Below are 24,336 nucleotides of genomic sequence, written 5' to 3'. Positions count from 1 at the left end.
AAAACAGCAGAGGTTGCAATTCTGTTTAGGGACCCCACAAAATTCCATGAGCACCTAGTCCTGTTGACGATGCGGAGAGGTAGTTGTTGTTTCTTGGCAAATGGGAAGGCACCCCATAGCGAAAGGCAACATCTACTGCTTGAACACTGGTCAAGAAGCATTATTAACAACCTTAGCACAAAAGATACCCTGGGCCACAGACTGCCCTCCTAGCATTGGGGGTGACCTCAATTGCATCATGAACACTAACCTTGACAAGTCTAATCAACAACGAGCAGATATGTCCTCCACAATTTGGGCATGATCAATGTCCGGGGATACCAGCGCCTGCTGACAATGAACTATTCTCATTACTCAGCAGCCCGTAACACCTATGCCAGGATTTATTTCCTGTAGGTAGGTCAGCAACTGCTGCCCCAAGTAGATGACGTATCTCCAGAACCAATGACGCTCTGATCATTGCCTGATCCAGATGTTGTTATCCCGAGGCAGCCCCAACTTGACACATAAACAGGGAGCCTGGAGACTGAATGACTCTCTCCTGAGGGAGCCTGTGGTATGGCATAAGATAACATCCTCCATAAAAGAATATCTCCAATTCATTCATACAGGAGAGGTGAGGCCCTGAATGGTGTGGGGTGCCCTGAAAATGATGGTGAGGGGTGTGTTCATCAGCAAGGCAAGCCAAATTAAGCAGATGAGAATGATCGAGCTCCTCCAACTCAAGGATGAATTGCTCCAAGGGGAGCACTTCATAAATCCAACCGCCTCTTAGAAACTCTGGCTGACTGTTACCTCACCCGTTCTCTGGAAGATGACAATGCCAGCTGCATCCTAGCCTGAACGGGCACCCACTTTTATGAGGGGGTAATGAGGTTGGTCCCTCTTGGTGAATACATTGAATGCTCTTCCAACCAAGGGTTACATCCGGGAAGTCTTGAATACAGCGTGCACCTTATGCTTTTCAGGGAAGAAGCCATCCGTGACTTCTACACTAATCTGTATATGGCTGACTGCTCAAATACGGATGTCTAATATCCTTTTGTGCAGTCTCTCATCCTACCATGCTTCTCTGGCAATGATAGAGAGACTCTAGATGATATTTCACAATCAGAGGTTTTGACGGGTATAAATCACCTGTAATCAGGAAAGGCCCCGGTCCTTGGTTGCTACACAGCCATGTTTTACAAGCAATGTTCCTCAGTGATTTCGTCCCTACTAATTGAGGTTTACAACCAACTGTCCTGGACCTGCAGGCTGACCCCGATGATGGTGGGGGCCACTAAAGCATTGATAGCTAAGCTAGCCAAAGACCCGACCCAGTGGCAATTCTACCGGCTCATTTCACTTTTAAACATCAACACCAAAATATGGCTAAAATCCTGACAAGACACCTAGAGACCTGCCTTCCCAGTCCGATCCACACCAACCAGACGGGCTTTATACCATCCAGATCTATCAGTGATAGCACAAAACATGCCCTTCATGTTACAGATCTTGCCCGGAGACGTCATAGAGAAGCGGTTCTGCTTTCTCTTGATGTGGAGAAAGCCTTTGACGAGGTGGACTGGTCTATGCTGAGGTTGCTCCAAAATAAGGCGAGCTTCAGCATATGATTTCAGGACTGGATCGAGGCACTTTACGACTCCCCCGGGCCAGAGTTAGCATAAATGGCACCAAATCTCAGGAGGTTTGGAACCAAACGGGTACCTGACAGAGCTTCCCACTTTCACCTCTTCTTTTTGCTTTGCACCTGGAGCCCCTCCTTCAGGAGATCTGAGCGCATGAGAGGATTCAGGGAGGGCCTTTTCACCAGGGACCTCTAAGGTAGCAGTCTTCATGGACGATATTTTGCTCTCTATTTTGGCCCCGGTCCAATCCTTGCAGTCTTTTGCCACTACTGGTGGAATATGAGAATCTCGTAGACCTTAATGTTAATCTGGGGAAATCACTGGGCATTGGTGTCAGGAGGAAAAGTGTTTCCTTCATAGGCTTCAGTCAGAGACGCCCTTCCATTAGACACTTGACTGCCTTCTATACCTGGGAGTGAGTCCGACCACGGATCTATACACCTGCCTGCGGAAGAACCAATTACAAACAGTTAGCACGATCACTTAAGGAATTCAACTTGTCCTGGCGACTTTGTGCTATTTCATGGGCAGGGAGAATAGCCTCCTTTAAAATTACAGCCTTCCCTAAAACACAATATATGTTCCTCCTCTCCTTTTGCCAATGCAGATGGCAGAATTAGCGCAACTGATTGACATTTGCAAAACTTTTATTTGGGCAGGTAAGCAGCCTCGTCTCCAATGCATGGCATGCATGAGGCACTCAATGCTCCGGGAGCTGGGAATCCGTAATCTTCACCTTTATTACCTGGGATCCCAGGTGCGCTATGTGGTGGAGTGGTGACAGGGTGAGATGGATAAATCCTGATGCTTTATGGACCAGGATATGATGGCCAGGCGACAGTGTCTACAATGCAAATATTACCAAGATTTTGTAGTAAGAGTGTGTGGTCAATAGCTTTAAATGTGACGGAAAAGTGAAAGGTTTAAAAGTATCAGAATTAAAGATGAATTAAGATCTTCAGCCAAGCGTAAACCAATAGCTACTGCTGCTAGCATCACATGTTTACTTCTGTTGGGACTAATAGGCAAAACCTAAAAACCAATAACATTGATTAACTACGACAAAGACACAACTGTAACTCCCCTAGTCGGCTGCTTGTGACATGACCAGTTTCAAAAGTTTCACCCTCGGATCCTTTGGATTTGCATATAGTTTGATAATTGACAGAGGTAATACCACCCTTGTGCCATATACCTTTCTGTAATGAAGATACATTAAACTATTCAATAGTTTTACACAAAACCATAAAAGGACTATCACAACAAATGCCAGCTGTTCAGCTTCTAGGCTGCATGGCAAGTATGATGTAAATCCGTCCAGTAGTTTTTGCTGAAAATTGAGAAACACTATTTTAAGATTACCCCAAATTGCGCCGTATCCCCTCCCTCACCTTTGATCCTTCTGCACAAAATTTGAAATGAAGATCAGAGCTGTTTGTGTCACAGTAGGTAGATCATTTATTGTATTTGATTAAATAAAAACCATTACACAATTGCACTTTAAAATTCATGTTTTTTAAGGAAAAGAGCAAAAGAAGAGAGGTGTTGAGAAGGAAAAAAGGGAGTATATTAAAAAGTAGGTTGTCTAAAAACTGTAAAAGTCTCATAATTTTGCAATGACGTGCTAATTTTTCCCATTGTTGTTGATTCTTCTGAAGAGCTGGAGCCTGTTCCAAGGAACTTCTTGCGGGTGGGCATAGAGGTTTTAGTTGTGGGAATTGCAGTTCATTGTCATGGTAATAGCAGCTGTTTAGGCAGTAGAGAGTCTTAGCTTCTACTAGTGTCAAGAATTTAACTTGTTTCCCATTTAGCTGCGGGTCTTTGGAGTTGAAGCATGCGATCACAGCCTGTCTCCGGGTTTGGATCCCTCAAAGATTAAATTGCGGTTTGAGTAGACATACCCTTTCCTTTAAATTGGGGCAGGAGCAGATTAAATGTGCCATATCCTCTATACCATCACTGCACAGCTGACAAGTGTTAGCAAGTTTCCCCTTCAGCCATGGTGGAAGGTATGGAGTTGCTGGCAACAATCCTAACCTATATTTTAAGATTATTTTTTTTTGTCTTCCTAGAGTACCCCAGGCTGAAGTATGCCTTTGTACTTAGTGATTTGTAACCATTCATTGTCATCCATGCATGGCTTCTTCAGGCGAAGGCGGCCTTGTCTTCCACAAGAAAGAGTTTCTCTATTGTCTTTTTGACTACTTGCTTGAAGGCTGTATGGGTGGTTTGCATTTCCCAAAGGTCAGTTAAACCAGTGGTCGTCAGTGAGTCCTTTAAGTATTGTCTGGCCGGTGAAGCTGATCTATACCACTGTTCTTGCCAAAGCTAGTGGTTCAATGTATATGGGGGTGAGTTCCTAATTTTGTGCCAGCAGATTATATAAGAGCCTTGCCAAAAGTTGTTTGGTTAGGTCGAACTGTAACCGGATCTGGGATGGTGAGGCATAAGTTGGAATGTTAAACAAGACTTTGAAGGCCTAGGCAATTGTGGTATTGAACGTTTTTGAGTCCCCATCCCTCAGGGCTTCGCTGCCGTAAGAGATGGTAGGTAGAAGTTTGGCTTGTGCTACCCAGAGTAAGGGAGAAAAGATAGGGCCTGTTAGTTTTGTTTTTAACTGCCTTAATGTTGTTGCTATTGCCATCCCCTTCCTTCCGATTGTCTCGAGTTGACTGACAAATTGACCACCGTTGTCGATAACTACCTCTAGGTATTTGTAAGCCGAGGTGTTCTCGATTGACGTTTTTTGCAGGTTCCAAGTGTGGGGCCATTGTTTGCCGTTTTTAATTATCAGGGTTTTTGTTTTTTCAAGGTTAACTTCTAGGTGGTTTCCTGCTGCACACTCTTGCGTTTTGTCGAGTAGGTGTTTCATCCCCACCTAGGTATGGCTTGCCAGGACCACATCGTCGGCATATAAAATGCAGGAGAGGGCTTGTCAAAGGCTGCCTTAAAATCGATGAAACAGAAATGAATCGCCTGTTTTGTTGATTTTATCTTGTCTATGAGCAGTGACATAGATAATATGTTAGTTGAGGTACCGGTGTCTTTGCAAAACCCAGTATGATTTGGGGGATTATTTCCTTCTCCTTAGCCTAGTCCTGGAGATATATCAGTAGAGTACCGGCAAAGCCAGTGTAGGTTTTTCAAAATGCAAGAAAATTATTAGCAAGTAAAAAATCAATTTTATATTAGTCAGCTTACCCGAAAGTTGATTAACTGTCCACTGCAAGGTACACACGTTCAAAATTAGAGACTTCTGTAACTGATAAAAAAATGAGGAAAATAATAATAAAATATATCTTGTTACATTTCGAGGACATGATCCATTTTCAGGGGAAATGTGAAACAAACATTGCTTACATTTCTGAGATAATGATTTGAATACTAGATATTCAAAGCCTGTGAATTATTGACATCATGATTAACCAAAAATCACAATGTATTGTGGTCTGATGGGCAAGCACATGCTTTGGTATATACGGTAGTCAAATATATTAACAAAAATGCAATAGAAGTTTCAACTTGTCTGTAAACACAATAGTAATTTTTCTTGTCAATTGCCTTTTCTGCTTGCAGGATCATGTTTCTCTGCCTTTATTGTACTGGTTCATTATTTTTTCGAACAGTTGAGATATTGTGGTTTCTCTGTAGAAGTGTAACATAACACAATTTGCAAGCACATCATTGCTCTAGTTGGAAGCATGTCTAGCAGACAAGACGTGTACATTACAACATAGTGTTATGGCTGCAAGAACTAATATATAAGCAACTGTACTTTTCAGCATCATGTAGGTCTATGGCATTTAACAAGTTTTTAAGAATGTAATATATGTTATTGGAAATTTCCAGACTTCTGTTCCAAAGAGACTGGATAGGTATGGTACAGAAAAACAACACACGATTTGTTCATGTAAATTTATATTCCTGTAGGTAGGATATAGGTGTCAATTACCTCACTGTTGCCACCTTTTTCATGCATAGGCTTCCATTATAGTGTTCCTACCTGGTTGGGATGAGGTAGTGCTTGACAGGGCAGATGTGCCCCTTATTTTGGAGGGAGTGAGCAGAACCTAATCTTAAATTTATGCGGCAACATATGCATACCCACCGTCCTAATGTCTAACATACCCAGTGGTGTAGCTAGACCTTTTGCCGCCTGTGGCGGTCCCTGCATTTGCCGACCATCAACCGCTGCAGGTAATAGTGGGGAGGTCTGCCACCCTTAAAACTCATGCCTCCTTTGGCAGACTGCCCCCGTCACCCCCCTCTTGCTACACCACTGTACATCACCCATTTCATCCCTTGTCAGTCCAGGTTCACACACTATCATTTGATTTCCTGGCATTCGGGTTTATGAAGGTGAAATCAATTTATTAGGCAAATCCTTTGCTCAGCCTGTGAAAGCGAGTTCTTATCCATTGGAACAAATCAAACTAATTTCTATTTGTAAATAACTCTTTACATTACAATATCAGAATAAATTACATAAAATATAAATACAAAAAGAGCTGGCAAATATAGATCATTAAAAAAACAAAGGTTAGAGGGACGTTATAGTTAGCTGAAAATTACAGTTAAAATACACTGTTTTAAAAGAAAAAAAATGAAATACATCAGTTATATATAAACCTCAAGCAACTATAAATCGTGCTCTAAATTGAATCCCTGCCATACACATTCTTGCCATCAATTATGTCATTTCAAATATTACAGTGATGTTATCAATGATGTTGTATTAAAGGTCATGAGTGATGCAATAGTGGATGTAACTGCAGTGTTTGGTGTGGGCACAAGTTACAGTTACCTTGGGGCATGTGTTATAGTTACTTGAGATAACTATACCTTGTGAATTTCATTGGCTTTGTTAAGTTAAAAAAAATGTTTTAACTGGCATTTTCACCTAACTATAGCTTTTCTTTAACTTTTGGTTTTCTCTGTGATTTTCTAAGGGATTTTTTATGCCTGGCCTTTGCCTAGGCCCTGCATTCATCCCGCACTAGCGCCCAAACCCCTGCTGCACACAGTTTTCAACCATTTGAGATGTCATCAATGATGTTATAAATGATGTCATAGGTGTCATGAGTGGTGTGATCACGTCACTTTAACCTCTGGTTTTCTTCCAGTGAATTTCTTAGGTTTTACTTTTAAATGTAAAGAAAAATATAGTTACATTTTCTAACTATAATGTCACTTTAACCTTTTGTCTTGTCAGTGAAATTCTATGGTTCATTTTAAAGTAAAGTAAAATGTCAATCGCCACACGCAGAGTGGGGTTGAGTGCAAGCCCCCACTCGCACCCAAATCTCCGCTTAATGCAAACTAAAGTTTTATTACACGGACTGGCCTCTTCACTGAGGTCTCTCTCTTGGCTGATGGGTGTGTCTAGTAGTATGTGAAAAGAGACTGGCGTCTCTGCTGAGACCTCTCTCTGGGATGACAGGTGTACATAGTAGAGTGTGGGAAGGAACTGGCCTCTCCACTCACAACTATCCTTAGGGCATCAGGTGTGCATAGTAGGGTGTGTAAAGGGACCGACCTCTCCACTGAGACTTCTCTCTTGGATGACAGGTGTGTATAGTAGGGTATAGAGAGAGACTGGCCTCTCCGCTGAGACCTCTCTCTGGGATGACAGGTGTTCGTAGTAGGGTGTGGGGAGGAATGGGCCTTTCCACTGAGACCTCTCTCATGGATGACAGGTCTGTGTGAGAGGGTGTGGAGAGAGACTGGCCTCTCCGCTGAGACCTCTCTTTTGCATGACAGAAGTACGTAGTAGGGTATATTGAGGGACTGACCTCTCCTGAGAAGTCACTCTGGGATGAAGGCTGTGCGTAATAGAGTATGGGGAGGGAGTGGCTTTCTGCTCAGTTTCTTCCCAGGGTGACAGGTGTACATAGTAGGGTGTGCAGAAGAAGTGACTTCTGTACTCAAATCTCTCCACAGAGTGACAGGTATACGTTGTAGGGTGTGGAGAAGGAGGACCTCTCTGCTCAGACCTCTCCCCACGGTGACAAGGATGTGTGGTTGGGAGTGTGGAGGGAGTGGCTTCTCCACTGAGACCTCTCCCACGGGTCACATTCATGTATAGTAGAGTGTGGGGAGGACAGGTCTCTCCAATGACAACTCTCCCCAGGGTGACAGGCATACATGTTAGTGTACAAAGGGACTGACCTCTCCAATGAGACCTCTCCCCAGTGTGACAGGCATGCATAGTAGGGTGTAGGCAGGGACTGGCCTCTCTGATGTGAGATCTGCAGGTGATAGGCATGTGTTTTAGAGTGTAGGGAGTGTGTGGCCTCTCGCACCTCTTCCCAGGGTGACAGATGTACATAGCTGGTTGTGGGGTGGAAGTGACCTCTCCACTCAGACCTCTCCCCAGTGTGGTGAGCTTGCAATGGTAGCATGTGGTGAGGGAGTGCACCCTCCACTAAGACTTGTCCCCAGGGTAACAAGCATGCATAGTAGTGTGTTGAGAGGGACTGGCCTCTCCCCTGAGACCTCTCCCCAAACTAACAGGCACAAATAGTTGGATGTAGGGAGGGACTGGCCTCTCCGCTGAGACCTCTCTCCAGGATATTGGGCATGCATAATAGGGTGTGGGGAGGGACTGGCCTCTCCACTGAGCCCTCTCCCCAGCCTAACAGCTGTGCATAGTGGGTTGTAGGGAAGGACTGGCCTCTTCACGAAGCCCTCGCCACAGGGAGACAGTCATCCATATTAGGGTGTATGGAGGGACTGGCCTCTCCACTGAGACATCTTCCCAGAGTGACAGGCTTGCGCAGTACAGTGCGGGGAGGTTGTGCCCTCTTAGCTCAAAACTCTCCCCGTGGTGACAGGTGTACGCAGTACTATGTGAGAATAAACTGCCCTCTCTACTGAGACCTCATCCCAGGGCTACGGGTGTGCACAACTGGGTGTGGGGAGGGAGTGGCCACTCTGCTGAGACCTTTTCCTACAGCAACAGTGGTGCATAGTAGGGCATTGAGGGACTTGCGTCTCGCTGAGACCTCTTCCCAGAGCGACACCGGTGTGTACTAGAATGTGGGGAAGGAGCAGCCTCCCCACTGAGACTTCTCCCCAGGGGCCAGCTGTGTGCAACACTTTGTGAGGGAGACTGGCCTCTCCCCTGATACCTCTTTCTATAGCGACAGTAAGATCTCTCTCCAGAGTAACAGGAGTGCGCATCTGGGTGTGGTGAGGGACTAGACTCTACACTGACACCTCTCCCCAGGGTGACAGGCATGTGTTGTTGGGTGTGGTACATATACAGACACACAACAGACTCTCTTCTCATTTGTCTGTTCTGTAGCCCCAACTTTTCATTGGTTACTCTTCATGTGCCTCTCTAAAAAATTATTTCTAGAGACACCACTGAGTCAATGTACTCTTTTGATGTAAAAGAACATCTTTAAAATGTGACTCCATCCAGTAATGCTAACTCCATGAGAAAGTGGAGATTAGGGAACTCCCCTTGTATCACAATAAGGGGCATATCGGCAAGGGCCGGCAATAATTATCGCTAAGTGCGCTTAGTGCGAGGATAATTATCGCCAGCTAACGCTGAATTCTATCGCCAAGATAGCGTGCTATCAGCAACGCTTATCTCCAAAGCGATAGAATTCCATGAGCAAGCTGCCAAATGTGCGATTATCGCTGGAAATCCAGCGATTATCACACAACGTTTGGCGATAGCTTGATGATAGGGCAGGGCAGACTTAGCCATCATATCCACCTTCCATTGGAAATAATGGCTAAGTCAGATGAAAAGCAGGCGTAAGAAAAGTAACGATAAGCGCGGTTAGAGCTACTTTTCTTATCGCTCTGCAGGTTAGCGTGAGGCTAGATAATTGGAGAAATGTTGGTTAGCGACATTTCTCACGTTATTTCGGGAAGGAACGCCCACTTTGCATCTCATTAGAGATGCATAGCTGGGAGTTAAGTGAAAGGGTGCTGAGGCATGGATTCACGCGATAGCGTGACCTTGCTAATAGTGAGATACAATTATCGCCACTTTCCGGCCGAAAACGGCCGCTAAAGCGGCGATAATTGTCTTGATGATATGTCCCACAATGAGTTAATGATTGTGAGGAGGAACTCCTACCAAAAAAAAGAGAGACAGTGCCAGATAGACATCAGCCAAGGAGTCTGCAGGAGCTGAAGCCTTAAAAAACCCTCCCCCATGGTACCAACCACTGGTAACTACAATATGGGAGTGGAATAAGTGGCTGTGTGGTCTCTTCTCTCACACAGGTCCATTCGAGAGGCAGGCTCCTTATCGAACAATCAAGGTTTTTACTAAGCCTCTTAGCTTTTCCTCCAGCCTTCTTCCAGCCTTTGTCCATCATTTGGTATGTGCTAGTGCCTGTAGCTGCCAAAAGGAGATGAGTAAAGCAAGGGCAGCTGTTTACAACAAACAGAGTGAATGGTTGTTTTTTTACCCTATCTAGCCACCACAAGTGGCATGGCTCCCTAAAGCAGTAGCACATAAGTAACGAAGAAATGGCTTGAGACGAACTGTCACCTATATTTTAAAACAAGGGCATTTGGCTAAGTAGTGCGCAAATATTCATAATAGTAATTAATAAATCAATATTCTAATATATGGGTATTTCTTGATGTGATGACAGACTGTATGGAGAAAAATGATTGCCTAAAGGACAACGCCCTACTTGTGTGGAATTTATATTCTGTTTTTGGGGCAATGTGATGTTGCTTTATGGCATCATAATTTCACTGGGTAAACTATATGATGATTGAAAGTGATTGTTGTCACTGACAGTAAGACCATCCTGTTTTATTTAGACTATATCTAGGTGGTAATTTCATAGACCCTTCAGTAGGAAGACTTATTTCAATAATGCTGAAATAACACTTACTATCACTTTCATACCTCATAACAAAACATCTAAGTGGGTATACTTAAATACCATGACCATCAAAACTCTTTCAAGACTCTGGGATTTGATATAGGCAACATCATACAAAAATGACACCACCGACTTATCCATATTGAAGCCTTGCAAATGTGAAGCACTGTTGCTTTGCTATGTTATGTGTATTTGTAAAGCGCACTATTACCAGGAGGGAATTCTGGTGCTGGGCAGGTGTGTGTGCCTAGTCCTGCCTATGGTAGGTTGGTTAATGGATAAGCCAGGTTTTCAGCTTCTTGTGGAATTCAAGAAGAGAGGAGTCATCTCTGATGTGGAATGGAAGGCTGTTCCATGCTATGGGAGTGATCTAAGGGAACACCCATCTTCCTGATCTGGTTTTTGTGTATATGTGGGATGTGTGCAAGTAGGAGTTCTGCATAGCGGGGTGTCTGAGTGGTTGGTGGAAGGAGATGTAACTGTTCAGGTAGGTGGGACCTGAGTTGTGTAGTGCCTTAAATGTGTATGTGAGGAGTTTGAGTTGTGTTTGTGTATCAGGAGCCAGTGGAGGTCCCTGAGGTTTGATGTGAAGTGAGTTCTGTGTGGGAGGTTTAGGATGTGTCTGGCTGCCAAGTTATGGATGATTTGTAGTCTTCTAGTGAGTTGCTCATCGATCTCAGTAGAGAGTGTGTTCCAATAGTCCAACTTGCTGGTGAGCAGGGTGTGAGTGACAGTTCTTCTAGTGTTGCTTAGGAGCCATTTGACGATCTTCCTCAGACTCTTCAGAGTGTGAAAGTAGGATGCAGTGACAGTTGAAGCCCCTTGGTGAGGTGTTCTTGCTGAAGATCTCTACTTCGCTTTCATCCAGTTAGCGATTTCAGCTGTGCTGACGGTGAACTTGTTTCTTGTGTTGGGGATCCTGTCTGAAAGCACTCAGACCACTTGTCAACATCCTCCATACATCTCATGCAAAAGGCATCATTCTCAACTCCATCATTACACAACAGATTCTTCCACTGTTATAGACGTTTATTCCACACAATCTCACTTGCCAATTAAAATTTACTCTCACCTTATGTTCATGGATAAGATCATAAAAATGCTGCTGCCACTCAGTTATACAACCAAAAAAAGTGCAGCATCCTTCGTCAGGAGTACCAATAAGGATTCAAGCCACAATGAAGCACAAGGACAGCAACAACCCTGATGGTTGATGATGCCCTACATCAATGGTGAACTCTATGTTCTCATCCTCATAGACAACACAGGCCCATGTGACACGATTGACAATCAAGTTCTGTTCAATGATTTCCAGTTAAATGAGCTAACATCAACTCATCCATATTAACTCTCTAAGCACTATGACTACCTCCATAACGTGTAGATGACCCCAGGGCTTCATTTAGTGATGAGTCAAATTTGGGTTGTATACAGCATGCCTTGGAATATGTCTGACCACCAAGAATATCACAATCCATCAATATATATATGATACACAGAGCTTATGACACCCAGAGCTCTTTGCAATTTGTATTTAGTAATAACAATGACCATGTAAATGACTCTCTCTTTATGCCCCAAACATGAACATTGAAGAGATACTTTCATTTCTTCCCTCTCGGAAAGGAGTTAATAATAAGGGCCAATGCCAGGGTTGACTGTAAAAGGATTGAAAGTACTAATTTCAGAAATCTTCAATTCTCTTTGATTTCATATTGATAACAACCCCACTTTGGAGAAAAGCATAATTAAATGAGATTCTGACAGTGTGGCACCATTTATTTTACCCTGTCAAAATCAATATGTACCTCAACTAAACTCAATTTTAGAACAACATTGCCAGTACAAGTTTTACCACACTTAGACGGAGGCAGCACTCATTATACTCCAATCTGACACCACTGAAAGAGTCCTGCATGAGGCTTCACATCTTGAATGGGTGAAAAAGCCTGCCTCAATCACAGGTGCAATCAAAGAACTTCACCAGCTCCACCTTCACACCCTCATCAGCATAATGGACAATTCTTTCAAGACACCAATGTATCTGATAAGCTAGATCAAAATTTCTGGAACCTTCTCAATGTCTGCAATAGTTATATCACCAGGCTCAACATTAAGAAGCGCAAGAAGGAGAATAACAGACAACAATCCATCTAAGGCTAGAAGCCTGTATGAAAGTAAAGTAACTGGAGTCAATGGTAGTCCACAAGTAAGAGTTACTATTCTGCTAGGTCCATGCAAAGGTTTCCATAATTTAAACCTGAGTTAAACCACTGGTAGCTGTGACATACAGCAGACAGGCTTAATTTAGAGAAAATATGCAAAGCATTTAGAAGCATCAAAATATTTACTTTTTACATTTTACAGTGTTGGAGGGATGGGCGAAAAACAAATCTAGGAGGCCAAATGTGTTTCTCTATTTTGGTGTTTCTTTCCTTTTCTTTGGGTAGGCTTGATAGAACAGAATGCAAGAAGAATGTCTCAGAGGGGAAAACAAAAATAAACTTGTGGTTGCTGTTATGGCCTCTGAGTTCTTCTCCTTCTAATGGTAATCATCTTCTTTGTTTCTTTGTTTTAGGTCCGGGCTTCCGCGGTGTGTCATCCCCAGTTTGCCAGTAGAAAAGACAAGGAGAGCAAGGTAAGTAAAAAGGTCTGGTGTATTTTGTTTAAGAGGGATGGAGACCATCTCCACACCCAGGGGTGTTAGGAAAAAGCTCCTTTCTAGTGAGAATTGTGAATCATTGCCCGCTTTCTATTGGGTTGTCTAATTACTCATATACTGGATCTCCTGTTTTAATTACTGAGATTTTGGGAAAGGGGAAGTGCACAAGAAAATCATGTGAAATCGTGCTTTACCTATCCGACTATCAACTCTTTATGGTCTGAAGCTAACTGCGCCCCTCTTGCTATTTGTCTTCTTAAATGCTCTTTCTATCATTTGATAGATTGGTCTTCCTCTCAAGCCCAATCTCAGGTTTCATTTTCATCAGGAAAGGACATCCCTTTTTCCTTTTTTCGGCGTCGTCTGTTCACAACGGATAATAAAAAGTTAAAAAAACAACTAGAACTTAAAAGAGAAAAAATTGTCCTAAAAAGAAATTTACAAGGCAGGGTCGTTTTCTCTGGACACCACTATTCATGTGATTGGGACAGTGCCTTCTCCTGGCCCCTCAATCCCCACTTGTTTTGGTTCAACCCCTTTATCTTTTTTCTCGTACAGTCCCTTATGTCTCCCCTGTCTTCCCAAACATGTACGAGGAAAGCCGCAACTCTCCTGAGTTGCGGCGGGTGAGTCACTCTTCCCAGGGTGACCACCATTCTTCACTCCAGGTTTCTGGAGCCCTGTCATCTCGGTGAGCTGTTGTCTGTCCCGGTATAGCGGGAGATGGTCTTCTGTCTTCATTTCCCCACACGCCACCTCCGACGTACTTGGTGGAACTGGTCCGGTTCTCTTCTCCCTGAACGCGGCTTGGCCCCACGCTGTTCTTTCCGGCATCCTCCGAGTGCTGCCCTCTCTTCCTCTCCACCAATCCGTTTGTCCTCTCCTGGCTTCCTGCCCTTCTTTGCGATTGGCCGTTAGCGTATATAGTCCTGCCTTCTTCTTTCGTCAGGGACTCCTCGACGAAGGAGTTAATCCTTTCTTCTTTTTTTACAGGGAAGGAGTTGCTGGAGCTGTTCGCCATGCTGGCACGAAAGAGGTAAGCGAGGGTTGATTCGGGGTTTAGGGTCGGGGCTTCTTAGGGGTGATGGATTGAATTCAGGGAGCCGGGCCTCATCTGTCTCACATCCAGCTGATAGTCAAAGTTGGCTGGTAAGCAGTACACTAACAATTGTTTAGTGTCATAGGAGAGAAATACAAAACAGCCATTTTGTTAACCCCTTCAGTGTCCATGACGAGATGGTCTCGTCATGGAGCGCGGTTGCGCTGTGCCCATGACGAGACTATCTCGTCATGAACCCCGCCCGCTAATGCAACGCCCGGCACAGGGCGGGGAAAGGGCGGGGCACTGAAGAGGTTAAAAGTAAAGCATAATTTATTTGAAGTATATTTGCACTGAAGTAAACACGTGTATTAAGTAAATAGTGTAAACAATAGTATGATCAAGATTTATTTTTTGGTTGAATAAATCTAATATTACTCTGAAAAGCACAAGTTACAATAGTTGGCTCAACCTTAAAAAGAGCTGTGTTCACTTTGATAGTGCTTGTTACCGTACAGTAAGCCCATGCCTAGGTGACTTCATAGCTACATTTTGCTAAATGTTATCAATTTTTTAAAGGAGTGCATGGAAGGTATTATAGATTAACCTCTATGCAATGGGCATAGAACAATTTCCTCTGCTGCCACTACAGGGAAAACAGATCTTTTTAGTTTACCAAACATCATTTTGGGCTATTAAAGAAGAGCACACTGAGTCCCTGCACCCTGATCACCATCCAACACTCCGATATGGTGTTTAGTGGACCTCCCAGTCACTCAGTGGGGCTTCGATTACCCTCGAGGGAAGGCACACAATTCTCTTCTGTACAGTCAGGTGCAGAGTGCATGCCCTTTTACTTCAGGGGAAAAGCACACAGAATCAAATTGCACTCCCTATGTCTGATAGATAACTCAGGGCCAGATGTACGCCATTGTCATTTGCGAATTGCAAATTGTGACAAATTGGAGTCGTAATTTGCGAGTCGCAAATCACAATGTACTACATTGTCAGAGACACTGTTAGTGATTCTCAATGAGGTCGCAAATTACATGCCTCATCAATATTTATGAGGCACTCGCAATTTGCGACCCCATTGAGAATGGCTGGCCCTCCCAGGTATGTTTTTTTTTAAATACAGCCCGTTTTCCTTAAAGAAAACCGGGATGCATTTAAAACAAGCATTTGCAATGGAATAGAGTTTAAGCTATTAGCATTGTAAATGACAATGCCTTTTATTTATGTTTTAAAAACCAAAACATAAATAAAAGGCATTGACATTTACAATGCCAATAGCTCAAACTCACGTAATTGCAAGACCTATTGCGTTGCAAATGCTTGTTTTGCACATACTGCCACACTGCTATTGGTTGGGAGCACAGCTGACCACTATTACACGGAAGAAAGTACTGCAGCCCCGGTTCACGGAGTGCAGATCCCAGCATGCACCTGTTTAAACAGGATGAATGTCTTTCTTCCAGACCTCATTGACTTCCTCCTGGTGAGTACGGGCTCTTTTTGCAAACGTAGTCCAGTTTGTATTAAGAAAATTCACAAATTGCCCCTTTGTAAAAATAAAGTCAATCTCTCAGCCCCCTACATCCTGCCGCAAAATTCCGACCTGGAACACAGCCGGAGGCATAATTGCAGTGAATTATGACTCAGCATGAAGTCAAAGTCTGTTATTGGCAGCAGGTACTTGTTCCTTTCAGCTGCGGCGGTCCCGAGGTTTTCAATACCTTGAAAATCATAACACCACAGTGCCACCTCGACCTCCGAACCCTTTGAGGGTGGGTTCTCTAACATGATAATGGCTCCATGTAAATATAGCAGCAAAATTCCCTCCGTTTAAGGAAGCAGATCGGGAGACACAGCAGGGTAACGAGGGATTTCCTTTATTGAAGAACGGCATGACGCGTTTCAGCAGTAGTGCCTTTTTCAAATGCCTGTGATGGCGGGGCTTGTTGGTCCGTGTTTTTGAACATGCTGCCACACTGCTATTGATTGGGAGCACAGCTGACCACTATTACACAGAAGAAAGTACTGCAGCCCTGGTTCACGGAGTGCAGATCCCAGCATCCACTTGTTGAAACTGGATGAATGTCTTTTTCCCAGCACTCAATGACTTCCTCTTGGTGTCATACATACTCAAATACATATTGCCAGTTAAATAAAATAAGGTGTCTCAATAACACATTATTTAGAACATTCCCACATTTATACTGTATATCTGCTCTGAGAAACCACAGATTAATGGTCACAGATCCCATTCTACAATCTCTTTACAACCGTAAACTTTTTGGGCCATGCTCATGAGTTATAATTATTGTGATATAGTTATCTAGCTGCATGCATTTAACCCCCAGGTGGATTGGGGGCTAAATTGCTTTATTTCCTCATGCCTTAAATTGTAAATATGCATAAATTAATAAACACAGGCATTGTGCATTAAAGTGAATAATGTAAAAAGACAACTGTGCCGTATGCTCCTGCATCAACGTTTCCCCTTTAATCACATCCTACTTTCAGTAATGCAGTTGTTACGCTAACCGAACCTTGTATTTAGTTCTGCGTACCTAGCTTTACTTTACTTTGAAATACTACTACGGAATAAAACCAGGTGGGGGCCACTGCATCGGAGTGAGCTGCGTCGATGCTGCGTGGTCCCGAGGGCCCGCTGGTGGTGGGAAGTCACAGAGCGGGCAGTGGCCCGGAGTCTGAAGACGTGCAGGGGTGAGAGGGCCCTGCCTGGTTCCAGATCAGAGAGTCTGCTGCAGGGGAACCTCGGGCGCTGTGTACCACGCCGTGCGCGTATAACCTAGAGGTTGCGAATCTCGAACAGGCTGTCTTAGAATTTCATCCACACTAACGTAAAAAAACAGGCAAGTACAATAATAACTGCTGATATTTATAGCTCTAGGAAACCACAGATTACGGTAGACTGTCCACTGTCCCAGCACCGGCTTCCTTCAACTCTGGGTCCGTCGTGCGCGCGCATGCACTGTTTAAAGTGAAGAGTTGAAGGAAGCCAGCGTGAACAAGATGGCGGCAGACTGTCCACTGTCCCACGGACCCGTGGATGCTGTCTGCTATGGACAGATGGCGAGAGCAGCCATCTTTGTCCATGCAGGCGTGTACATGAGCCCACGGCGGAGAATCTATTCCAAAAGGTCTCTCTGACGAGAGCAGCACATACGCTGCTTTCGCCAGGCGAGACCTAAAAATAAAAATGAAACGTTTTTGTTTCATTTTTTAACGGCAGGCAGTGGTCCCTGGGACCACTGCCTGCCCCTTAAAATATTTCCCCCTTCATTTGCAAAGGGGAAGGAGTCCCCTGGGGACCCCTTCCCATTTGTGAGTCCATTACCACCCTCTTGAAGAGGGTGGTAATTTGCGAGTGTTTTGCGACCGCAATTGCGGTCGCAAATCATTCATACGTGGGGCAGCAAGTCGCAATTAGGAAGAAACGCGCTTGGAACGCCCCTTCCTAATTGCGAGTCGCAAATCCTATTTAGCGAGTCACAAATAAATTACGACGTACTAAATAGGATTTGTACATGGCCCGTTTACGTTTTGCATGCACAAATGGGTCGCTACACAGTCTCTACACAGCACAGGGGCTCCTGCCATTCAGGTCAATATTTCACAGTATTTCCCTTCACCGTCCTTATGTTTGGCCTCACACATTAATGACAACAGTCCTTCGCTTTGGGATGAGAAGCTTGGGAAACAGAACCTTCTCTGTCCTGGCTCCACAGCATCTGTCTCTTAGCTAGATCTTACTCCATAGTTCCTTTCACAAAGGATTGAGCCCTAGTCTTTTTTATTAGCCGTTTTTCGTTCTCTCTCACTCAACTTTGAATTCAGCATTAGTGCCAAGTTGTCCGATGGGCGAATATGTGCTTATAAGAATACCTTATTCATTCATTTATTATTTTCTGGCTCTGGCTGCACTGCCTAAATTTGTTCCTGTGAAACCTGTGATGATAAAAGAAGATGACTAAACATTCCCTTCACAAAGTAGGGTGCATTTGGGCTAATGCTCGGATTCCTGTAGAAGGAGCAGTGCTCCATAAACATCCCAAAACATACGAATCCCCCTTCACCATCCTTACCCACAGAGTTATTTGGAAAGAAAAACGGAGGTGCAACCACAGACTAAGCTCATGAAATGTGGTAAAATAGAGTATCAAAGCGGTCCATGCTTCCTCCCACAAAACAATCCATACAAGTATACCTAGAGGAAGATCTCTACAACTTCAATTGAATGCAGGAGTAAGGGAACGAGTTGGAATGAGTGTAGAGATCACAGCAAATTTTATTTTGTTGACCTGCCAGTCCTAGGATGAAATGTGTTAAATTGGTTGTGAAGAAAAATACTGTTTATTCACAACACTTCTTGTTTACCTTATGACCACATGGCCTGATGAGCACTTCCATTAATGACAACTATCAAAACAGGAACTCTATTCACCACAATACTCCTCAGAATCATATGGTCACCAATATTGCCCATGATCCTGATCCACCTCACTTTAACTAAAGCTCAGAGTGTATTTCAGTACCCAATACTACATCCCTACCTCTCCCCCACTACAAATCACATCAATTCTTACCTAATGGACCCGCCCTAAAAACGCTACAAATGCCACTTGATCTGCACACCCAGGCGGAGCACCAAACAGATCTCTGAATATGTAGACATCAACCCCCGAGAACTCCTTGCATCTTGAAATGACTAATCAATTGGCAAGACTGTATTAATAATCAATCATTCCAATACACACAGCCTACCTGTGGATTTCAACATAGTGAGACAAACATTTACTCTAACCCACCAGCCTCTCTTCACACAAACAGTACCTCCTTCATTCACACATCACGAAGCAACAAATCACTTGCAAAAATTCCAGCTTTTGCACTCACTACACTTCCTTCGTCATTTACATTTCAGGTTACTTCTATCATGCCTTCCTTCAAAGTAAACATTCTAGTTAGCTATCGACAATGAGGCACATTTGGCTCATTGTTTGAGGACCTTGACACTGGCAATTCACGTATTTGAATGCTCCACTTCCCTCATCCTACTTGGCAATGGCAACCTAAATCTCAGAAAACCCGAATTATTCTAAATACTCTGACCACACACGACTTGAACATACACTCCATATCTACACACAAATAGGGCAAAAAACTGGAACTCATCCTTATGTATGACAACCTATCCTTTTCCCACATCATTTGACTCTTTTAAGAAAACAATACTCTTTTGATTTACATTATCCACAAACACATTCACTCCAATGAATCCACATCCATAGTCGTTAATTCGACATATACACTGATAACTAAGGTGATGGGACTATTATACAAACTGCATAGAAAAAATACCCTGGAAAACCCTGATACAGACTCCCTAGCTCTTGATAATGCAAAGCTGCATACTTTCATAGCATCTTCTCATCACTATGCTCACTTTTCCCAAAACCTCTCATGCATAATCAGCAACTTAATCTCCCCTCCACATCCTTTCTCTGCCAGTTGGACAGTCGCAACGAAGAGAACCGCTCCATATGAGCAGTTGGCGTCTGTACCATTTGCTAAAATTAGCACCGGACAGCTGTGGCAATTTTTCCTCACCAATTGGGTACCATTTCCTTAAATTAGCACCGGACAGCTGTGGCAATTTTTCCTCTCCAATTGGTGGTGATAGCGCATGCGCAGAGTGAAGCGACGCACTCGGGTGAGGAAGCTCCCTCCGTGAATGGGCCGTGATTGGTCACCTGCATCGGAACCGTCCTAGGGCCAGATCTACGGAGATTCTACTTTATTGGAGAATTGCTGCTGGTGTTGAGCTCTGGGCCAGTCGTGCCACTGCTGAGCCCGGTGTCGATGTCCGAGTTTGTTTTGAGGCCTGCGGTGTGAGATCCGGAGCTCCCCGGAGACAGAGCTCGCAGGACCAGGGACCAGCCTGTCGGCGGCCCAGTCAAAGGAGCTACAGCGGAGGAGTTACTGTGCTCCTCGGGGGGCCGCAAAAACCAGCAAAGAACCAAGCCTTTCCGTCCGACTCCACCCTCAGCTTGGCCGGGAAGTGCATAGCGTACTTCAGATCCCTGTCACAAAGTACCTTTTTTATATCAAGGAAGCTGCGTCACTGTCGCTGCACCTTGAGGTTGAAGTCTGGGAAAAAGGTGATTTGACTGTTTTGAAATTGCAATGGCCGCGCATATTGGACTGTCTGCAGGATGATCTCTCTATCTCTGAAATAAAAAAATCCTAGCCAGTAAGGGCCGCGGGAGCCCCCGGTTTCGGTTTGCCACCCAGCACTCAGTGCGCTCTTTCCACGGAGAAGAAATTGATAGCCCGCTTGGTTTGAGGTAGGTAGTGACCAATTCTTCCGTTTTTTTCCAGAACTTTCAGGATGCGGACGTTATTACGCCTAGAGCGCCCTTCATAGTCATCCAGCTGCGCATCTAGTTTGGTGGTGTGGGCCTTAAGATCATCCGTCCTGCGCTGAAACTCAGAGGTATCGTCGACCAAGGAGCTTGCTTTGATTTCTACCTCTTTTAGGAGCATGTTCATGGAGCGCATATCCGCCCGAATGAGGGACACTTCTGTGGACACAGAATCGATCCGCAACTCCAGCGGCGTACGAACGGTCATGATGTCTGTGAGAATGTCTTGCAGCGTCGGCTCCTCTCCAGACTGTTGCTTCTCCAAGGCAGCCGCACCCCCTTTCGAGCTTGCCCCAGGGGCTCTGACCCAAGTCAATTCATTCAGCTTGACTTGGACCGCCGTTTTGGAACTACGACCCCCAGCCATAGTGAAGACGTCTCGGGATATGTGTGCCGGGGGAAAAGAGCAAGTCAGCTAAGCACCACCAGGGATCAGTACCAACTTTCAGTAGTGTTTCTTGCGTGGGACTGGGTGCGGTGCCGTGGGGCACGAGCCACCGAGGCCCAGACACAATCTACAGGCCGGCTCACCACACCCCGAGGGACGAGATCTCAAGCCTTCCGCCGATCCGCAGGCCAACGGCCCCAGTCTTGACAAATTGGCGAGTGCGGCAACTGTGCGGTAAAGGTGACGGCGGCCAGGCTTCTCCTATCAACGTCCTTCATCACCCCCTCAGATCACCATCTGGCCGCAAGGCCTCCCAGCAGCTTTCTTCGCCGCTCCAGGGGGGGTGAACACCTTCTTTGCACAGCTTCTGGCAGCAGCCGTGCCAGTGACTACTAGGGATCAACGAGTAGGGCCGCGGTCGGTCAGGGAGACAGCAAGCGGGCCCGGGAGTCAAGGGGCTTCAAGGGGCCACGGCACTCCACTCGTCCCCATTCTTTACTGGCAGGCAGCACCCAGGACCAAGCCGGCCTGCCCTGGGGCACTCAGCTATCTTTCCTTCCCTGTGGCCCAGCAGAGGGTCCCAGGGCCTCCTCTTAAGGACAGTGGGGCTGCAGGCGACCGTGTGTATCAGCGCAAGCGAGTTTACTGCCCTTTTGATGATTGTGGCACCCGGCCCTGCAGGGGGCGTCCTGGCAAGCAATGCCCGAGGTCCACACAGTCACCAGTCCCGCAGTGTGTGCCTCCTGTCTCGGCTGGCCTTGCTCGCCGCAATCTTTCCCCCGGGGGTGCCACTCAGGCTCTAAATAATCCCTCGCTCCTCAGGGAAGCAGAGACATGGCCATCTCTGGCAGGATCAATCCCGTGGACCGGAGCACCAGTCAGCGGGTCAGATTTCTTTGCTCTAAGTGCTGTGTAGCACCATCGTTGGGCCGCGAAGTGGATCGGCGGGCCGAGAGCCGGAACCACTAGCTGGAATCGGCAGTCACCCGGCTCCATCAACTCACGGTGTGTTCCGGTGCTGCACTACACCATTTCCAACCAGTTACCGGATAGATGTTGATCAGATATATCTAGGAATGGGCATGCTCAGACGGAGCCGCCTTAGAGAGCGGCCATTTCTCTCGGCAGCTGGCCACGCCCCTGCAACATACGTTTCTTGAGATTAATGATTTGCTAGTTGTGTTTTAGAGTGTATTTTCTCTCATGAGGTTTTCCTAAGATTATTGTATTTGAGTTAGATAAAATTAACAAATTGCAAACAATGAGGCTGTGATTATTTTTGTCCGTTTATTATTTGAGTAACTGTTACCTTCAATTTTTTAACCAGTTGGTCCATCGACATTGAAGATTGAAATTTGAACGAGAAGGACTATGGTGTAAATAATGAACTGTCTAAATTTTGAAAGTTGATTATGAATTGGTAAGGAATTCGCAAACTTGACACCAACGCAACAGGGACTTTGGGTGTATGTGTATGGGCCAAAGGTAAATGAAGAAACTGGATGTTTGTCTCTGTCCAAATTATTGGGTCCGTGCTGGATCAAAGGCATTCACAGTAAAGGCATATGCATGGTAAAATGTTTTGTGGTAAAGACATGCGTGGTAGACTAATGTGTTGTATAGGCCGCGTTGCTAAGAAATGTGGTAATGACGTGCGTGGTGTGGTGATACAACCCTCCAAGGCCAATGGTACCCTTTTGGGAGGCAGGCAAACATTTTATAAATTAATGAAATAATAGCTGCTGTTCCTCCAGATCCCACGGGGTCCTCAAAGGAGGTCATGCATTAATTACAAATAATTCCATGTATCTTATCCTTCCAGCTATGTACTACAGACTACTACAATAAGTCTAAAGCACAAATAAATATATCAGGAGTTAAAAATGAATAAAAGTGACATAGCCTTTTATTATCAATGTTACTAGAACATGTTTTTTAAAAGAGAGAAATATGTTTGAAATACATACCGGCTGTACAAAATGGTGGCCGCTCACCACCACCATATGGCAAGCAAAGAAGGCGGCATGAAGGTTAAATGGCCACTATACAAACGCTCACTCTCACTGGTTTCACAAAGTGGTGATGACTGCATGGACTTTAAATTTGCCCTAACCACAATTTGCCCAAGGCAGCATCAATTGCCCCTTCTAAATACTTTTAAACGTTGCAGAAAAATCACAATAATTACGCACATACACGAACTCACAAAAATGTCTTGCAAGCACATGGAGAAGAAGGTAGCTGAGAAAAAAAGGGAAATCAATGAGCCTGGATTCCAGGAGCAAGCATGACCTTAGTAACCAACAGGCACATGCAGACAAAAAAATTAACATCCTTTTCATTAATACATGGTCATCCACTACCTACTAAAATGATTTAAGAACTATAGCACAGCAGCAGTGAGGATGTGAAAAAACATTAAAATACATCCAAATCTTACTGCATGGCAGACTAGGCCCCAAATGGCATCACAGAATACAATGGTTAACAAATCTGTTTAAAATACACTAGAATACAAAGAAATTGAAAAAATGTATATTGTAACCCCAGGTCTTCATCAGTCAAAACATATGCAAATATTATTCCTTAATAAACATAATGTCAAAATGGATTCCACAACAAACAATCAAAAAGAAAAAAAAAACACTAAGGAACAAAAATAGGGGTGCGTGCCCTCACTTAAATAACAAACGGTTTGTGAAGTACTGCATTGAATTTACTTGATTTATCCAAAAAAGTAAAGATTCCAAGGGTTTTTATGCAGCAGAGATTACAGACAACATGAGAGTGTTGTATTTTCTCTCCAAAATCCAAATCCAAAATGACCAAATGCTGAACAAAGCAGAGGGACTGGTCTTCAAGACAGGATGAGGAAGTTGCTTCAGTTTGTACAATAGTCTCCCAGTCTCTATGGCGCTTGTCTCCTGTAAGAAAAAAGTGTTTTGTGCTTACAGAAATTACTGAACGGTCCTGCCTGAGTAAAAATGGCACTTGGAAATGAATGCTGGCGTTTATTTCCTCACTTCTGCATTACAAGAACTGCCACTTATGTTCAGAATTGCAGTTTCACACTTACAAAATTGCCTCAATTTTCCACTAAGGTGAACAATAAACCTAAAATGCATGTTTCCAGAGGTAACTTGTTATTTAAAATCACTATTTTGGCTTTTTCTGCATTAAGTTTGAAATAAGTGTTGCCCATACATTCACAGATCAAATGCATTGTAATTTGAAATTTTTTATGGGAGGGTGCAGAACCTTGTAGTCGAACTAGGATTCGGGAGTTGCCTGCATATTTGT

The 24,336-nt window shown here is 44.4% G+C and overlaps 1 long non-coding RNA gene across 1 annotated transcript in view; it reads left to right on the top strand.

Annotated features, from left to right (window-relative positions):
- Positions 1–24,336, top strand: part of LOC146857381 (uncharacterized) — a 217,281-nt gene that overhangs the window by 103,656 nt on the left and 89,289 nt on the right. Inside the window, exons 3-4 of the long non-coding RNA XR_014979897.1 lie at positions 13,074–13,133; positions 14,151–14,193. This is a non-coding gene — a long non-coding RNA (uncharacterized LOC146857381). The remainder of the gene's footprint in view (positions 1–13,073; positions 13,134–14,150; positions 14,194–24,336) is intronic.

Source organism: Triturus cristatus, chromosome 3_2 (assembly GCF_964204655.1).
Source record: "Triturus cristatus chromosome 3_2, aTriCri1.1, whole genome shotgun sequence".
Lineage (NCBI taxonomy): Eukaryota > Metazoa > Chordata > Amphibia > Caudata > Salamandridae > Triturus > Triturus cristatus.
The sequence above is the reverse complement of the archived record's forward strand: the minus strand, read 5'-3'. Positions and strand labels throughout refer to the sequence as shown.